This window comes from Abramis brama (assembly GCF_963993115.1).
Source record: "Abramis brama genome assembly, chromosome: 2".
Classification (NCBI taxonomy): domain Eukaryota; kingdom Metazoa; phylum Chordata; class Actinopteri; order Cypriniformes; family Leuciscidae; genus Abramis; species Abramis brama.
In genome coordinates this window covers 38,019,382-38,032,429 of record NC_139964.1, presented here as the reverse complement: position 1 = coordinate 38,032,429, position 13,048 = coordinate 38,019,382, and positions in this window count along the sequence as shown.

The window sequence follows — 13,048 nt, the reverse complement described above, 5'->3', positions numbered from 1 at the left end:
TATTAAAGAAATTGTGTATTTATAAGAACTTTAAAAAGATCACTAAAAGCTGATATATTTATACACACAAATCTTAAATATATTTGCACAAAATTATGTATTTCAGACTTAACTGTGATGGATAACTAAATGAGGTCATTAGCATGACACTGTTACCTCTGCATTAGAGCCTAAAACAGCACCTCACATTCAAATCTAACTACATTTTCCCTTTGGATTTCAATAGGTTAGGACAATAGAGGTGTAAAACAGTTCTAGAGAATTAGCCAAATGGCTGTCTAAGTACCCTATAAGCACAGTTTGTCTGAGCACAAAGGGCATGATCGGGGATAACGCAAGTCTGAAATGTGGTCAAATAAGAGACTAAATAAGAATACATACCAGCTAGGCATTAAATTGCACTTTTCAGATTTGACGTTTTAACAAGTGCAAGAGAAAAAAATATTATTTGTGAATAACCAGGAGTGCATTAAGTATCCCAAATGTGACTTAGAAACTAGCTCAACAACTAAAACTAGTTTTTGTTGGTCTTTTGTTTTTCAGTGTCCCTCTGTTGTCAGACATACCTTGTCTTTGGACTCATGCTAATTTAAATGTGTCTTCCTTTAGATTTATGCAATTAATAGGCCTACAGAAAAATGGACAGGTGAAACACTGTCCTCTTTTCTTTCTTTTTGTAACATGCCCTTCCGTTCAGATTTCTGCATGAAACACATCCTGTTCATCTGTGGTGTGGTGCTATAGACCTTATGTAGCCCCGCCCCTTTTCAGCGCCGCGCTCGTTGTCTTTTGTCTTCCGGTCTGTATTTTCACAGTGATCTTGCAGATTTATGAATGAACGGCTCGTTTTAAAATCTTCCCGGTCTACTGACATTTGTTAAGGCATCTGCTCTAAACATTACAATCCTCGTGATAACTTTTGTTAACTTTACAATAAGTAAATCCACTTTACCAGCTAATTACTCCTCGACAGCGATGCCATAGAGATAAACAGAGCGACCGCAAAAACGGAAGTTCAAAGACAATTTAAATTCTAAAGAATTGCTGCGCGCTTTTTTCTCTGTCGCATAAGGTCTAAGAGTGCTCCAAGCTGGCAAGAATAGACATGCTGATGCAAACCAAAACTATCATCTTATTTGCAAATGTGAAGAGTGCAAGAATTGGTTTAGGATGACTGTACAGCGCCTCTTTGCGTTTTTTTTTTTTTTTTTATTATTTACAAATTGTATTGTCAGCAAAACAATTTAGGGAAAAGTAATTGAGAAATGAACATGATTTGCAGGATTTCTTAGTTTTTGGTTTGCCTTCCTTTTGCTTTTTAATGACAGCAACACTAGAGCTGCATTAACTGCAAGTAAAACCTGATGATAGGATGATTTGTGTTCCAAAGAGTATATGAGTCATTCCACGAAACCGGTATAATGACATTATCTTTATATTAGAAATTATCTTGTTTTTTCAGTTGACACCACCTATTTTGTCATTTCCCTCATGGCCTTCTATGAACGTGTACTTGAGATATGAATAATATAATTAGAAAAAAGTCCATACATTTTGCCATTCCCGTGACTATCTATCTGTGCTTTTTTAAATTAGTAAATTCATGATTATTCATTAAAATCACATTATTTAGTTCCGTCCTTCAGTAATCCCTCAACCCTGTTACACAAATCATTTTTTTACAATAGTTTTAGTGTTTTACATATAAAACAGCATATAGGGCCTATATATATATATATATATATATATATATATATATATATATATGTATATATATGTATATATGTTGCCTATATATAATTATATCCCTGGGTGGGGGCTTCTTACCCCAGTATGGCCCATCTTACCCCTCTTTTAAAATTTGACATTTTCTGCTATAACAAATAAGTTAGTGAATGTTTCTATTTATTTCAATAACACATTGGCTGATTGGCTGATGCATCAGCATCCTGCACATGCTAAACGTTATCTAAATATGTTACAAAGTAAATCCACATAGGGGACATCTTCCCCCATCCTACCCTACTTTGCAATAAAGCTCATTCTGACTCTGATGTCATCTAGCCTTAAATAGTTAATGTCACTTAATCATTGTATCATTTTTCAAAATCATAAAATTTCAAGGATTGCATTATTTTAAGTGTGGACTGTTCTATTAAACATCAAATGAACACAGTGCTTTTCAGATAAGGCTACACAAATTAAAGACAGTAAATGGCCAAAACTTCAGGTTAAATTGTTTTGCATTAGGCAAATACAATATCACAAATGCACCCTTTTTAAACCATTACATTTCAAATACTGCCCCCTAACGGAGCTTATTTGTGCTGCTAGGGCCTATCCCCTTTAGAGCCCCTGTCTGTAAAATTTAGGTAAAACGGAATGAAACTTGATAAACATTCTTTATTGTAGCGCTGAGAGCCAGTTTAATTATTTAATCATTTCTTTATATTTCGCATTTTCCTCTCACTGATTTCCACCAAACCATTTCCTTGTGCGGTTGGATTTTCTCACTTAGAGAAAAGGCTCGGAAGTTCTTGCATGGAATTACAAAGAAGATTTTCGTCCCAAAGAGGCTGTGCCTGTAACAATTAGCTCGATTAAAAGAAAATGTCCAGTCCCGTTATTTAGTCAGTTATCTAATCGTTACATTGTTAACTTACATCGAACAAAAAAAAGCAACTGTAGCCTATATCAGTCTACCACGCTGGCGCTGTTAGTCATGTGCATATATAAATAGATGGTTCAAAATAGCAGCTACAATGACGCCTCTGACCGTATCCGGTGTGCCTACCTGTAAAATTAACTTGGCGCCCTCTTGCGAAATTACTAAAGCCTACAATGGCGATCGAGTCTGAGCTAATGAATGTTAATTTCGCAAAGCTGACCTTGCCTAACGTCCCAATGATAAATGCTGGAGTAGCATACTGAATATTAATTAGGTAGCCTAGTCTACACGTTGCCAGAGGACTCCTGACCAAGAGGACAGAGGTTTGCACTTGCCAACAGACTAAGCTTAGCTCATGAATTATAAATATTCAGAAACAATCCTTCACGTCAAGCCCTTCCCTACCAGATCTTTAGCAAACCACTGAAACCAGATCTCCGCTGCGCTCTAGCGGCCAGATCGTGTAATTACAGACTTCGCACTCGTTGCCCTCCCAAAAATGGTTCTGCAAGGTGTCAATTTGTCGCATCTTCTTCACTCCTTTTGTAATGCCATGGCATTCTCGATCCTTGAAATTTTTTTTTGTTGTAGAATACCAGACGGTTTAGAGCGAATTGCACAGCTGTTGTGTCTATTCCACTCAGGAAATAAATAAATTACAATACCTGCATTTTAATGTAGAAAAAATAAATGAAAAGAAAATGGATCATTCATATGTGTTGTTGAATGCTTGCCTTTATATTTGCTGTAATGAGAACCGGATGTATGTTGGCTGCGTCTTAAGTGAAGACTTTGACCACTGTAAAGCTATGGAAAGATGGATGTTAAAGGTTCTTCATAGATGCCAATAAAGAACATTTATTTTTAAGAGTGCAGGATGTACAAATCACAGAACCTGATGATGGCTTTTGGAACAAAAGATTGCATGTTTTAATTCAATAGTCTTTGATGTTAGCCTACTACAGCAATTGCTAATGGTAAATATCATGAATGTGGGGTGGGTTAGCAAATAAATATTGCTAAAAATAATTTAGGCCTAGCTTAATTTACGAACGCATTTGCATTACATAATGAAGTTTTGAAAAACGTTCTGTAGGCATACCTTATAAGTTTATTTACGTTCTAGGGCCTACTTTGTGCTTAGACGAAACCCAATGAACTTGCACTAGCCTATAACACGCAACAACCACAAGATGGCGCTCTTAACCTATGTTCTTATACTATTTTCCAAAAGATCTGGATCACCAACAGCTATGGATAAAAAGACTCTCATTTATTATACACAAATCCTTAATCAGTGGTTTAGAAATATGTATGCGGCCTGTTATTCATATTGTATAGGCCTACAATATGATTTTTTTTTTTTTTTTACTATAGAAATATAATGACATGTGGCCTATATTTTACTTTTGGAGACTGTAGCCAATAAAATACACGTTTTTTTCTTCTAAAGACATGTCTGGTTACACGTCGATGTGCAGTGTTTTCAGGCAACAGTTGATAGCCTATATTTCCACAAAATGTAAGCACTTATGAGATTCATTCAGTTTCGTTACTGTGACCGCATGGATGTGGATAACTGTGTATTTAGCATATTGCCTTCATTCTCCAATAAAGTGTTAAAGTAATAATGTTCTGCAGAACAGAGCACTATTTTCCACCATGAGCATGGTGACCGTGTAACCTTAATTGATCTTTGTTGTGGAAGGAAAATTGACGATGCTGTTCAACTGCTAGTGATTGTGAACAGTGACAGTTTCAGTAGTGGCTATTTGACAGCTCTAATCACACAAGGTTTGTGCTCTAATCGCTCTGAGATCAGTGTCATAACAGTAATCATTTTAAAGCTCCCGCTGAATCACTGACTGAAACAGCGCTTCTGACCATTGCAGTATAGCCTAGGCTATGCAGTTGATGTGTTTTTTTTTTTTTTTTTTTTTTTTTTTTTTTTTTGTTTTTAGTCCTCCCTTCTTATTAAAAAGCTACTAGTCCGCAGTGATTTTTATTATTATTAATATTCAACATTTTATTAATCTAGTCTCACAATTTACTAGCCCACTGAGACCGCATACTGTTGCCTGCATTAAAACAATATTTAGTCGTCTTCATAGCATTATTATGATCGAATGGTATTTGTAAATACATTTTATTTTTCCAAAAACATCTAAACCCCATGCAGATTGTAAAAACGAAAGATCAACGAATAGCCTAATCGAAGTAGGCTACATTGCAAGGAGAATAACCTGCAGGGCAAAAGCAAAATTACACATAGTTCCCTAATGTATACAGTGACTTTTATATTTTTCATATAGTGTGAATTCAGGTTTGGGACACGTTTCCACAGTCATCACAATGGCAAAAAAGTGTCCCAATCAACCTGAATTCACCCTCTAGCCTACGTTACTCACGAGTGTTTTATTATAGGCTATTATTGTGTATAATGCACAATATTTGCTTTTATTTAATAAATGATTTTAAATGATAGCCTGTTAAATAGCCTAATGCATAAAATATAATAAAAATAGGCTAATAATTAAATACATAAAGTAGGCCTACCCTGAGCAGAAGACCATTCAAACAAAGTGCTTTACAATGCTTCCTTGCCATTGCCAGTCTCAGGGCTTCGCAGGATCGCACCTCGACCTAAATCTGAGAAATCGCAAATGGCATTCAGATGAATGGAGTAACTTTGACTGTGTAAAAGTAGGGCAATATATTGTTCTGCACAAAACAATCAAGTGTTTTGGAAGAAAATAAGTTGAATATTTAAGAAAATATGTTTAGCCTATACCTTTCCCTCCAGGTAAATAACAAGCAAGTAACAAGTAAATATTGCGTCTACATGACGCAAAGCGTTGTAAAAACGCTACTATTATATTATACTATTATTATACTAATGACTTTACATTTCAGCATGTCATAAACAAACAGTGACTCTTGTTGCACTGTTCGCGCGTTCTCGTTAAGTACATTTTAGGGAACCCCGTGAGTTATGAATGTCTAGGTTACCACGCACGCAGAGGATGCTCCTTAAATCTATTTGCGTTGCCATCACAGTTAGGGATTACCGAATTCACCTTAAAAGCATGTAAATAGGCTAATAAGATCCCCATAGACATTGAAGTTGACCCTGCGTCAGAATTTATTTATTTATTTGTTTTTGCGGCTGTGTCCTAAAATTGTGCCAGCAACATGACCACTCTCACACTGAATCAAGGTGTTACGTTTTCCTTTGACTATGATCAAAACCATTCTGCGGCAAGCAATGAAAGCAGTGGGGTGTGGTGTATCACAGTGGCCTGGCCACCCGTGAGATGTCCTAATACCCTCAGACCTGTGGACTTGTGTGCCCAATAAACATGGGGCCACTACAGGCCCAAATCAATCTGCCACCCACTTCCTAAATCAATAATTGTACGTGAGTGGGATAAGCAATGAGAAAACGGCAAACAATTTAGTTGCACTTGATAGTGGGTGTAATTATTTTTTTTTAAATAGTGTTTTTAGGCTATAGTATAGGTAGGCTACAGCTTATTCAGCCATGACAAAAAAAATAAGGTATGAAACATTTAAATGCGCCGTATCGTTTATGTTTTACCTTCTATAATGAGGTCTAAATGTTTGGATCAAGAAAGCTACATGCAGGATTGAAAACATTTCAATTTCATTATTCAAGCCCTCTTGACTAGAATAGTTTATTTGTTGGCGGAGAAAGTTTTTATTTTTATTTTTATTTGTTTTATCTTGAAGTGTTTTCCTATTTGATTGAAAGGTTTACAGCTATTATTTTTTTTGTAAAAATAATTAATTGCTCATTACGAAAATTGGAATGTTACTAAACATTTAGCCTACTTCTTTTAACATTTTCTTTCTTTTAATATTCCGGCCATTTAAAAAATGCATGAATGAATTATAGGTGTGAAAGACACAAAAGTGTCCCGTGCCCGGCTCTTTTATATAGGCAAATTTTCAATCATATTTTTTTTTTTTTTAATGGTTAGAATTGGGGCTGTTTCCCAAAGCACCATCAAACAGAACCCGAAAATTCTCTGGCGCAAGAGACTAGTGCTAAGTGCATCGTAAGGAGACCAATGCAATCATTTGCAGGACAAACTCAAAATCACACAGAAACTTAATATCAGAATCAGAATGAGATTTATTGCCAAATATGTTTACACAAACAAGGAATTTGTCTTGGTGAAAGAAGAAGCTTACAGTGTACAAAACAACAATAACACACAATAAAATAAAATAAATTGAAATGAAAAGATAAGCGAGTAAAGAAACATAACACAATAAATAAATTACGTAGACACATAAATATGTAGGCCTGTAGTATAATTGCAGTCCAGTAGGTCGATAAAATGTGACTTTAAAATCAGTAGGCTATTCTTTTAATTTTACCAGTGAGTATAGTAATGTTACATAACTGCAGTTAAATAAAAAAGAGAATAAAAAATGATGGACAAAGTAATGAACAAAATAATAAAGAGATAAATAAATGAAACACACTGATTTTGGTACAGTCAAAGAAAAGGCATGATTGACAGCCATATAAATTAAATTCAGAGGAACTGAATATGTTTAACGGGAAATGATCTGAGCTTTGCATGCTGATGAAAATATGGATTTGGCGAATGTCCCAAAAGCGCAGCTTCCAGATATGCACCCCGCAGTATGGCAACACGGTGAATGTCGAACTCGTATCCTTATCATTGGCCCTTGGTCTCCTATTCATTGAAGCTTGCACCTCGACCCGCCAATGTAGGCTATTTGTGAAAATGAAGCATTGCAAACGAAGCAGTGCTTGTGCTAAAGAAATGTATCGTTCTGCAAAAAATCAGTTACACTGAACATTTTACATTAAACATTTTCCGGCCATGAAAATTGCATATATTTTTAACATAGCCAATGCAAAAAAATCTATTAGCCCCAATGAAAAAAGAAAGAACTGATATTATAATATATTGATTGCTTAAAGAAAATGTATCGTGCAGTTATAGAAAGCATTCTCGATGTAAATCTAGAAGGTTTATTAAGAACTTGTTTTTTATAAAATAAAAAGTTGGAGTTTTGTCTTTTAAAAAAAAACTTTTTTCTCAATAAACTAGGCCTGCATTAAAAAGTGCTGTAGGCTATATGATAGTGACGTGTTCATTAGGCTTAAAAGAGAGACCATATATGCCATATAGACATCTTATGTTTGTTCCATAGAAAAACAATCCGGGAACGCTCTGAATGTGAAGGGGAACACAAACTGAAAATGTAGGCTATATCCAATGTGATCCATGTAGGCTTTGCGGTGTAAAAAACAGAGGGTACCCTTTGTAAATGAGAATGCCTGATGAGACGTGAGAGAGAAACGGAAAGAAAGAAATATAAATGTGATAGTAAATGTAAAGAGAAGGAAGGGTATAGCTCAGAGCTGGAGAGCAGATAGCTGTCATCGCTGTGGTTTAACACAGTCAGCCACAGACTGCTCCAGAAACTCTCCATTACTGCCAATGATGGATGGGAGAGGAACCTATCCCCGGATATACTGGCTTGAGGGGCCCCTGAGTGACAGGAGAACCTGGGGTTGCCATGGTACCACTGTTTCCATGGTTACTCACTGATCTGCTCTTCATTATTGATACATGAGTTTGCTGTCTTTACTTAGAAGCCACTCTTTCCAAAAGTCGTATAGCACGTTTTAGTTGGACACCGCACCATACTCTCAACTCCATACTTCAATGTATAGCCACAAGCAGTGACTGAACGTTTGTATTTTACCACGTGCCACATAAGGTTATTTTTACAGTCTATTATTGCATATGCAAGGTCTGTGGAGTGCAAAGTAATAGATGTTTTCATGACTGGAAAACTGACCGGATATTGCAGATACGTAAAGAGGTCTGAGAATTGGCTAACCAAGTGATAATGCTAGAATGCTGGTTTTAGCTCTTGGCCCATCAATCTCCGTGTGTGAGATAATTCATGAATGCATTTTCAGACTCTACAATGCCTGACGACATGATTTTTTTTGTGAGTTTCGTCATTTCAAATCATTTTCCAATGTTATTACATGAGCAGGAACATTTCAAATTTGCGAGCAACAACATTTTACAAAAAAGACGACTAAATACCACCAGTCAGTCAGTGAAATACGACCATAATTCTGTGCTTGCATTTTGCACATTGCACACTGGATTTAATAAAGGACACACAAGGTAATTCATTTGATTTGTTCATTTTAAAAAGTCCAATAGCCCATTGCTGCATCTGCCTGCATTCGTGTGATTTCTTTGAAAGTCACTTCGCTATTTCCCCCTTCGATAGTTAGATGGCTAGAACCATGAAAGTATCAGAGGGAGATTAAGATATCTTTATAGACCATCAGCTGCATCTCGGGGCCCCTGGGCAATAATGTAGGTGTCTTCTGACTGGCGTCTATGAATGTTTCTCTTTGTGCTCGACGGTAGATTTTGTTTTCTAAATGTCAACGATTGGCCATACTGAAAATAGACGTTTATGTTGTAACCAAAAGCAATTTTCAAGGGTAATTTTGAAATAAAAACTGTTAAAACTGGTATCCAATATTTGCGGAGACCATATGTTACACCATTTTATTATTATAAAAATACAAGTTAACATTTGACATGCATGCTTGAATCGATTGAAACGTCAACAGGCCACAGGTTTATAGTGAACGGTTGGTTCCATCAACAAACTCACAAAATTGCAAAACCAAGTTCAAGGTCATAGATGCTATTTTGTAATATCTTCTTCGCTCTGTCCACATTTTTAATATAGAATTACAATCAAAAATCACATTCACATTGTCAATAGGCTGTTTAAAAGTAAATAGCAATGGCAACAGATTGTGCAATTACTGAAATAAGGTCGAAAGTTTTGATGTAGATACAATCTCAACATTAGGATAAGATAGCCTACGAGCTTAAGTATTAAGCGAGGAGAGTCTATTCCAGCTATAGGCCAATGATTTGAATAGACCTGTATTCAGTTTGTTTAATTTGGTCAGTTTAAAAGGTTAACACTGTGAGTAATTTGTGTCTGTGATGAACGAAGTCTGTTTATTATTCACTGAAGATGTATTGCACTACCACTCCTATGAGTTCCATTTAAATAAATGGGATAAAGAAAGCGCGAATTTGGTGAGGGTCAGGGAATGTCAATCCTGGACGTTTAGCTGAAAAAACATTACTATTAGGCTTAATAGATGGTAATATAAGGCCTACCGTTAATGATTTGATCGCCATCTCCTCACACAACCAACAGTGCATCTATAGATGAACTTAGCCTACATTTTCACCGTTGGAGCGCAATGAAATTAACAACCACGATGTCCGTAAATGAATCTTTAACAGTACTAACATTTCCCATTACAGCATCCCTACACTGCATATTATACGAATAATTACATCTCCACAACATCTATAGGCACATAGGCTACGTGTTATTTATTAGAATTACCCTTATATTGTGTATCACTGAACATCATGTAAAATGTTTGATAAGCATTTCTAGAGGGCATTATTTATTTTTTAAAGGCCGTGCATACTTTCTCGAAGACTGCACCCGAATTCATTTGCATATTTAATGCTTGCTCAATTTTAACATATAAATTTATCCTAATAAACGATTATTTACGAAATGAACGTCGCCTGTTGATCTATCCGAAGCGCATTTCCGTATTTATTAGGTCGGTTTCTGAAAATGTAGCCTTTTCATGTGTTTTTTTCCCCCATCTGGATTTATGCTCTCGTTTAAAGGTTTTAAATGTTTATCACCGACAAAACAGAGCAGTCGCCTCATGCTCGCAGGGATAAATGGAGTGTTAGAGGACTCGCTTGAAATGACACGCATGCCCTGACCACTTGGGAGGTCTTCCTCTCCTCTCACAGGCTCAATAGGATACGTGACGCTTTTTATGCAGTATATACGCTTTTTCTGAAATGTTTCTGAAGGAGTCGTTGTACTCATTGCTGAGCTGTGATGCCAGGCTGTTCAGCACGAGTAACGTAGGCATTTTTTTTTTAGCTGATTTGAATATTTTTATAAATATTGAATATTGAATATTTTGTGGGCCTATGTAACAGTTTATATTTAAATTCTATTTTATAGTCTTAAATTAGGCTACGTTTAAACCTTGAAGAGCATACAATACATGCAACACTACCTCATACAATATGTCTTCAATGGCATTGCCTACATTTTAAAGTGCAAATTAGGCCATTTTTAATGTGCAATAACCTACATACATTTATTATGTTTATTTAAATGTTTTATGTGTGTGTGTAGCCTATATATTTAGGCTAAATGTATTTTTGCTCTCTGAGAGTTGCCACTCTAAATTTCGCTGTACCGTGTACAAGGACAACTCCAGCTTTTTGTTGTGTAAGATGTTCTTTAAAATGATCTTGTAACTGAACTGTCAAAATTAAATAACATTTTACAATATATTTATATTACAAACATATTTTGTTTAATGCTGGATCTATTAAATATAAAAATATCAAATATGCAATATTTGCCAATAGTAATAGGCTACAGCAAATCGCGTAACGGCAATTATTTTCTGTAATTACAACATTTAAAAAACGTTATCATTGTTTAAGGGCCATCCATAGACGCATTTACTGGTATCTGCCCCTGCCAAGTTTAAAAAATAAATATTTTTTTTTTTAAAAGTTGGTTAATGTGTAAGTAGCCTAGCCTAAACAATTTTCAACTCATTTTCGCAACGTTGTGCACCGCAATAGAATTAGGCGAGTGCAAAACCAGTAAAAGTATAGCTAGTAAAATTGTAATGTAGCTAACTAACAGAAAAAATAAAAACAGCACAAAAACCATACTATTTCAAATGGCTGATTTTCTACTGACCGAAAAAGTATGCTCTTGATAAGAGATCCTTATGATCAAAAAAGAAAGCTCTTAGTTGTGTTTAAGTTGTGTTTAAGTTGCTAATAAAACCAACAAATCACTTTACACATTCAAGGCAAATCCAGTTTACCGTAGTACCATCAGTGATCCTGCCACTAGCTCGTCAAGCAGATGTATAGCCATCTCTTCTCGTCAAGCATATACTCTGATGAAGCGAAGCGTCTTTATTCCTTCAAACCTCCGCTCATTCTTTCCGCGTTACCGATGTTTGAGGCGTCGGGGCGCAAGAGTGCCTGAAGAACTTTTGGAGGACGGTTTGGAAGAAGAGGGAGTTGTTTCTGTGAGAAACTCAATCTCGCATACAGTAGCGGCCTCCATCTGGGAACTGTCACAACTGACAGCACCACGGGCACTGGCCTGCTCTTCCGCGCAACATTCAGCAAGACACAGGACAGTCTCTCAAAATGGCACATTGTCTGGTTGTTTAATTTTGGGTGGAAAACAGCTGACAGTTTATAACCTGATACGCTGGCGCATTTGTATTGTATGGGAAATTTAGCAGACTGATATTGCTGTCCTTTCAATAAACTCACGGAAAACGTTTTGGGTCAGTGACTGAGAATACACTCGGATTCAAAAATGAAAGTGACTTTTTGGGTAGTAAATTACACATTTACGTATAAATATACATTAAGATTGCAATTTTAGGCCTAGGCCTACATGTGACAAAAGGGTGTATAGGCCTAAGAACATAAAATGCCGTGTCGATGTTTATATTAGCCTAGGCTACGCTAATTCAAGAACAAACGAGGAATTAAATTTTATAGGCAACTAATTAGACTATCATGTTATTGGAAATAATATAAAGTGTTTAATTATCTAATTCAGTCAATATCAGACTTGATTCAACCATCAAAATGGTTGCAAATGTCGGCGAAACGCAAGCAAAATCTTAATTAAGTTAGAATGCTCCGTTATATCGGTACACATTGAGGATGTGGGACAAAATGTAAAATATAAATTATGCTACATCTAATTACACTGAGGTGATCCAGTCTAATCTCCCATATTAAAATTTGATATTACGCGTTAGGCAATATGGTTCCACGAACCTTTAACATAAATGGAACCTTAACATTGCACAAAAGGTTAAGTTATAGTGCAAAATAGATTCTTAGATGCAAAATAGATTCATTAAAATGTTCTTTACACTCAGGGGGAAAAAAGTATTTTAAGAACTTTTATTTTCAAGAGATCTGTTCGGAAAACCATGTAAAGAGCTACAGTAGCCCAGCCTTATCACAAAATGTAAGAATATGGCAGTGTCCAAATGAAATAGGCCTACATATAGCCATGAATTTCATTTTAAATGATTAAGACTGCGACATCTATTTTTTTTAAAGCACGAACAGACTAAAACAAATATCTTAATGCTGTAGGCGTGTTTGTGGCACTTCAAACCATTGACTATATTTTTTCGAAAACTTAGATTGTCTT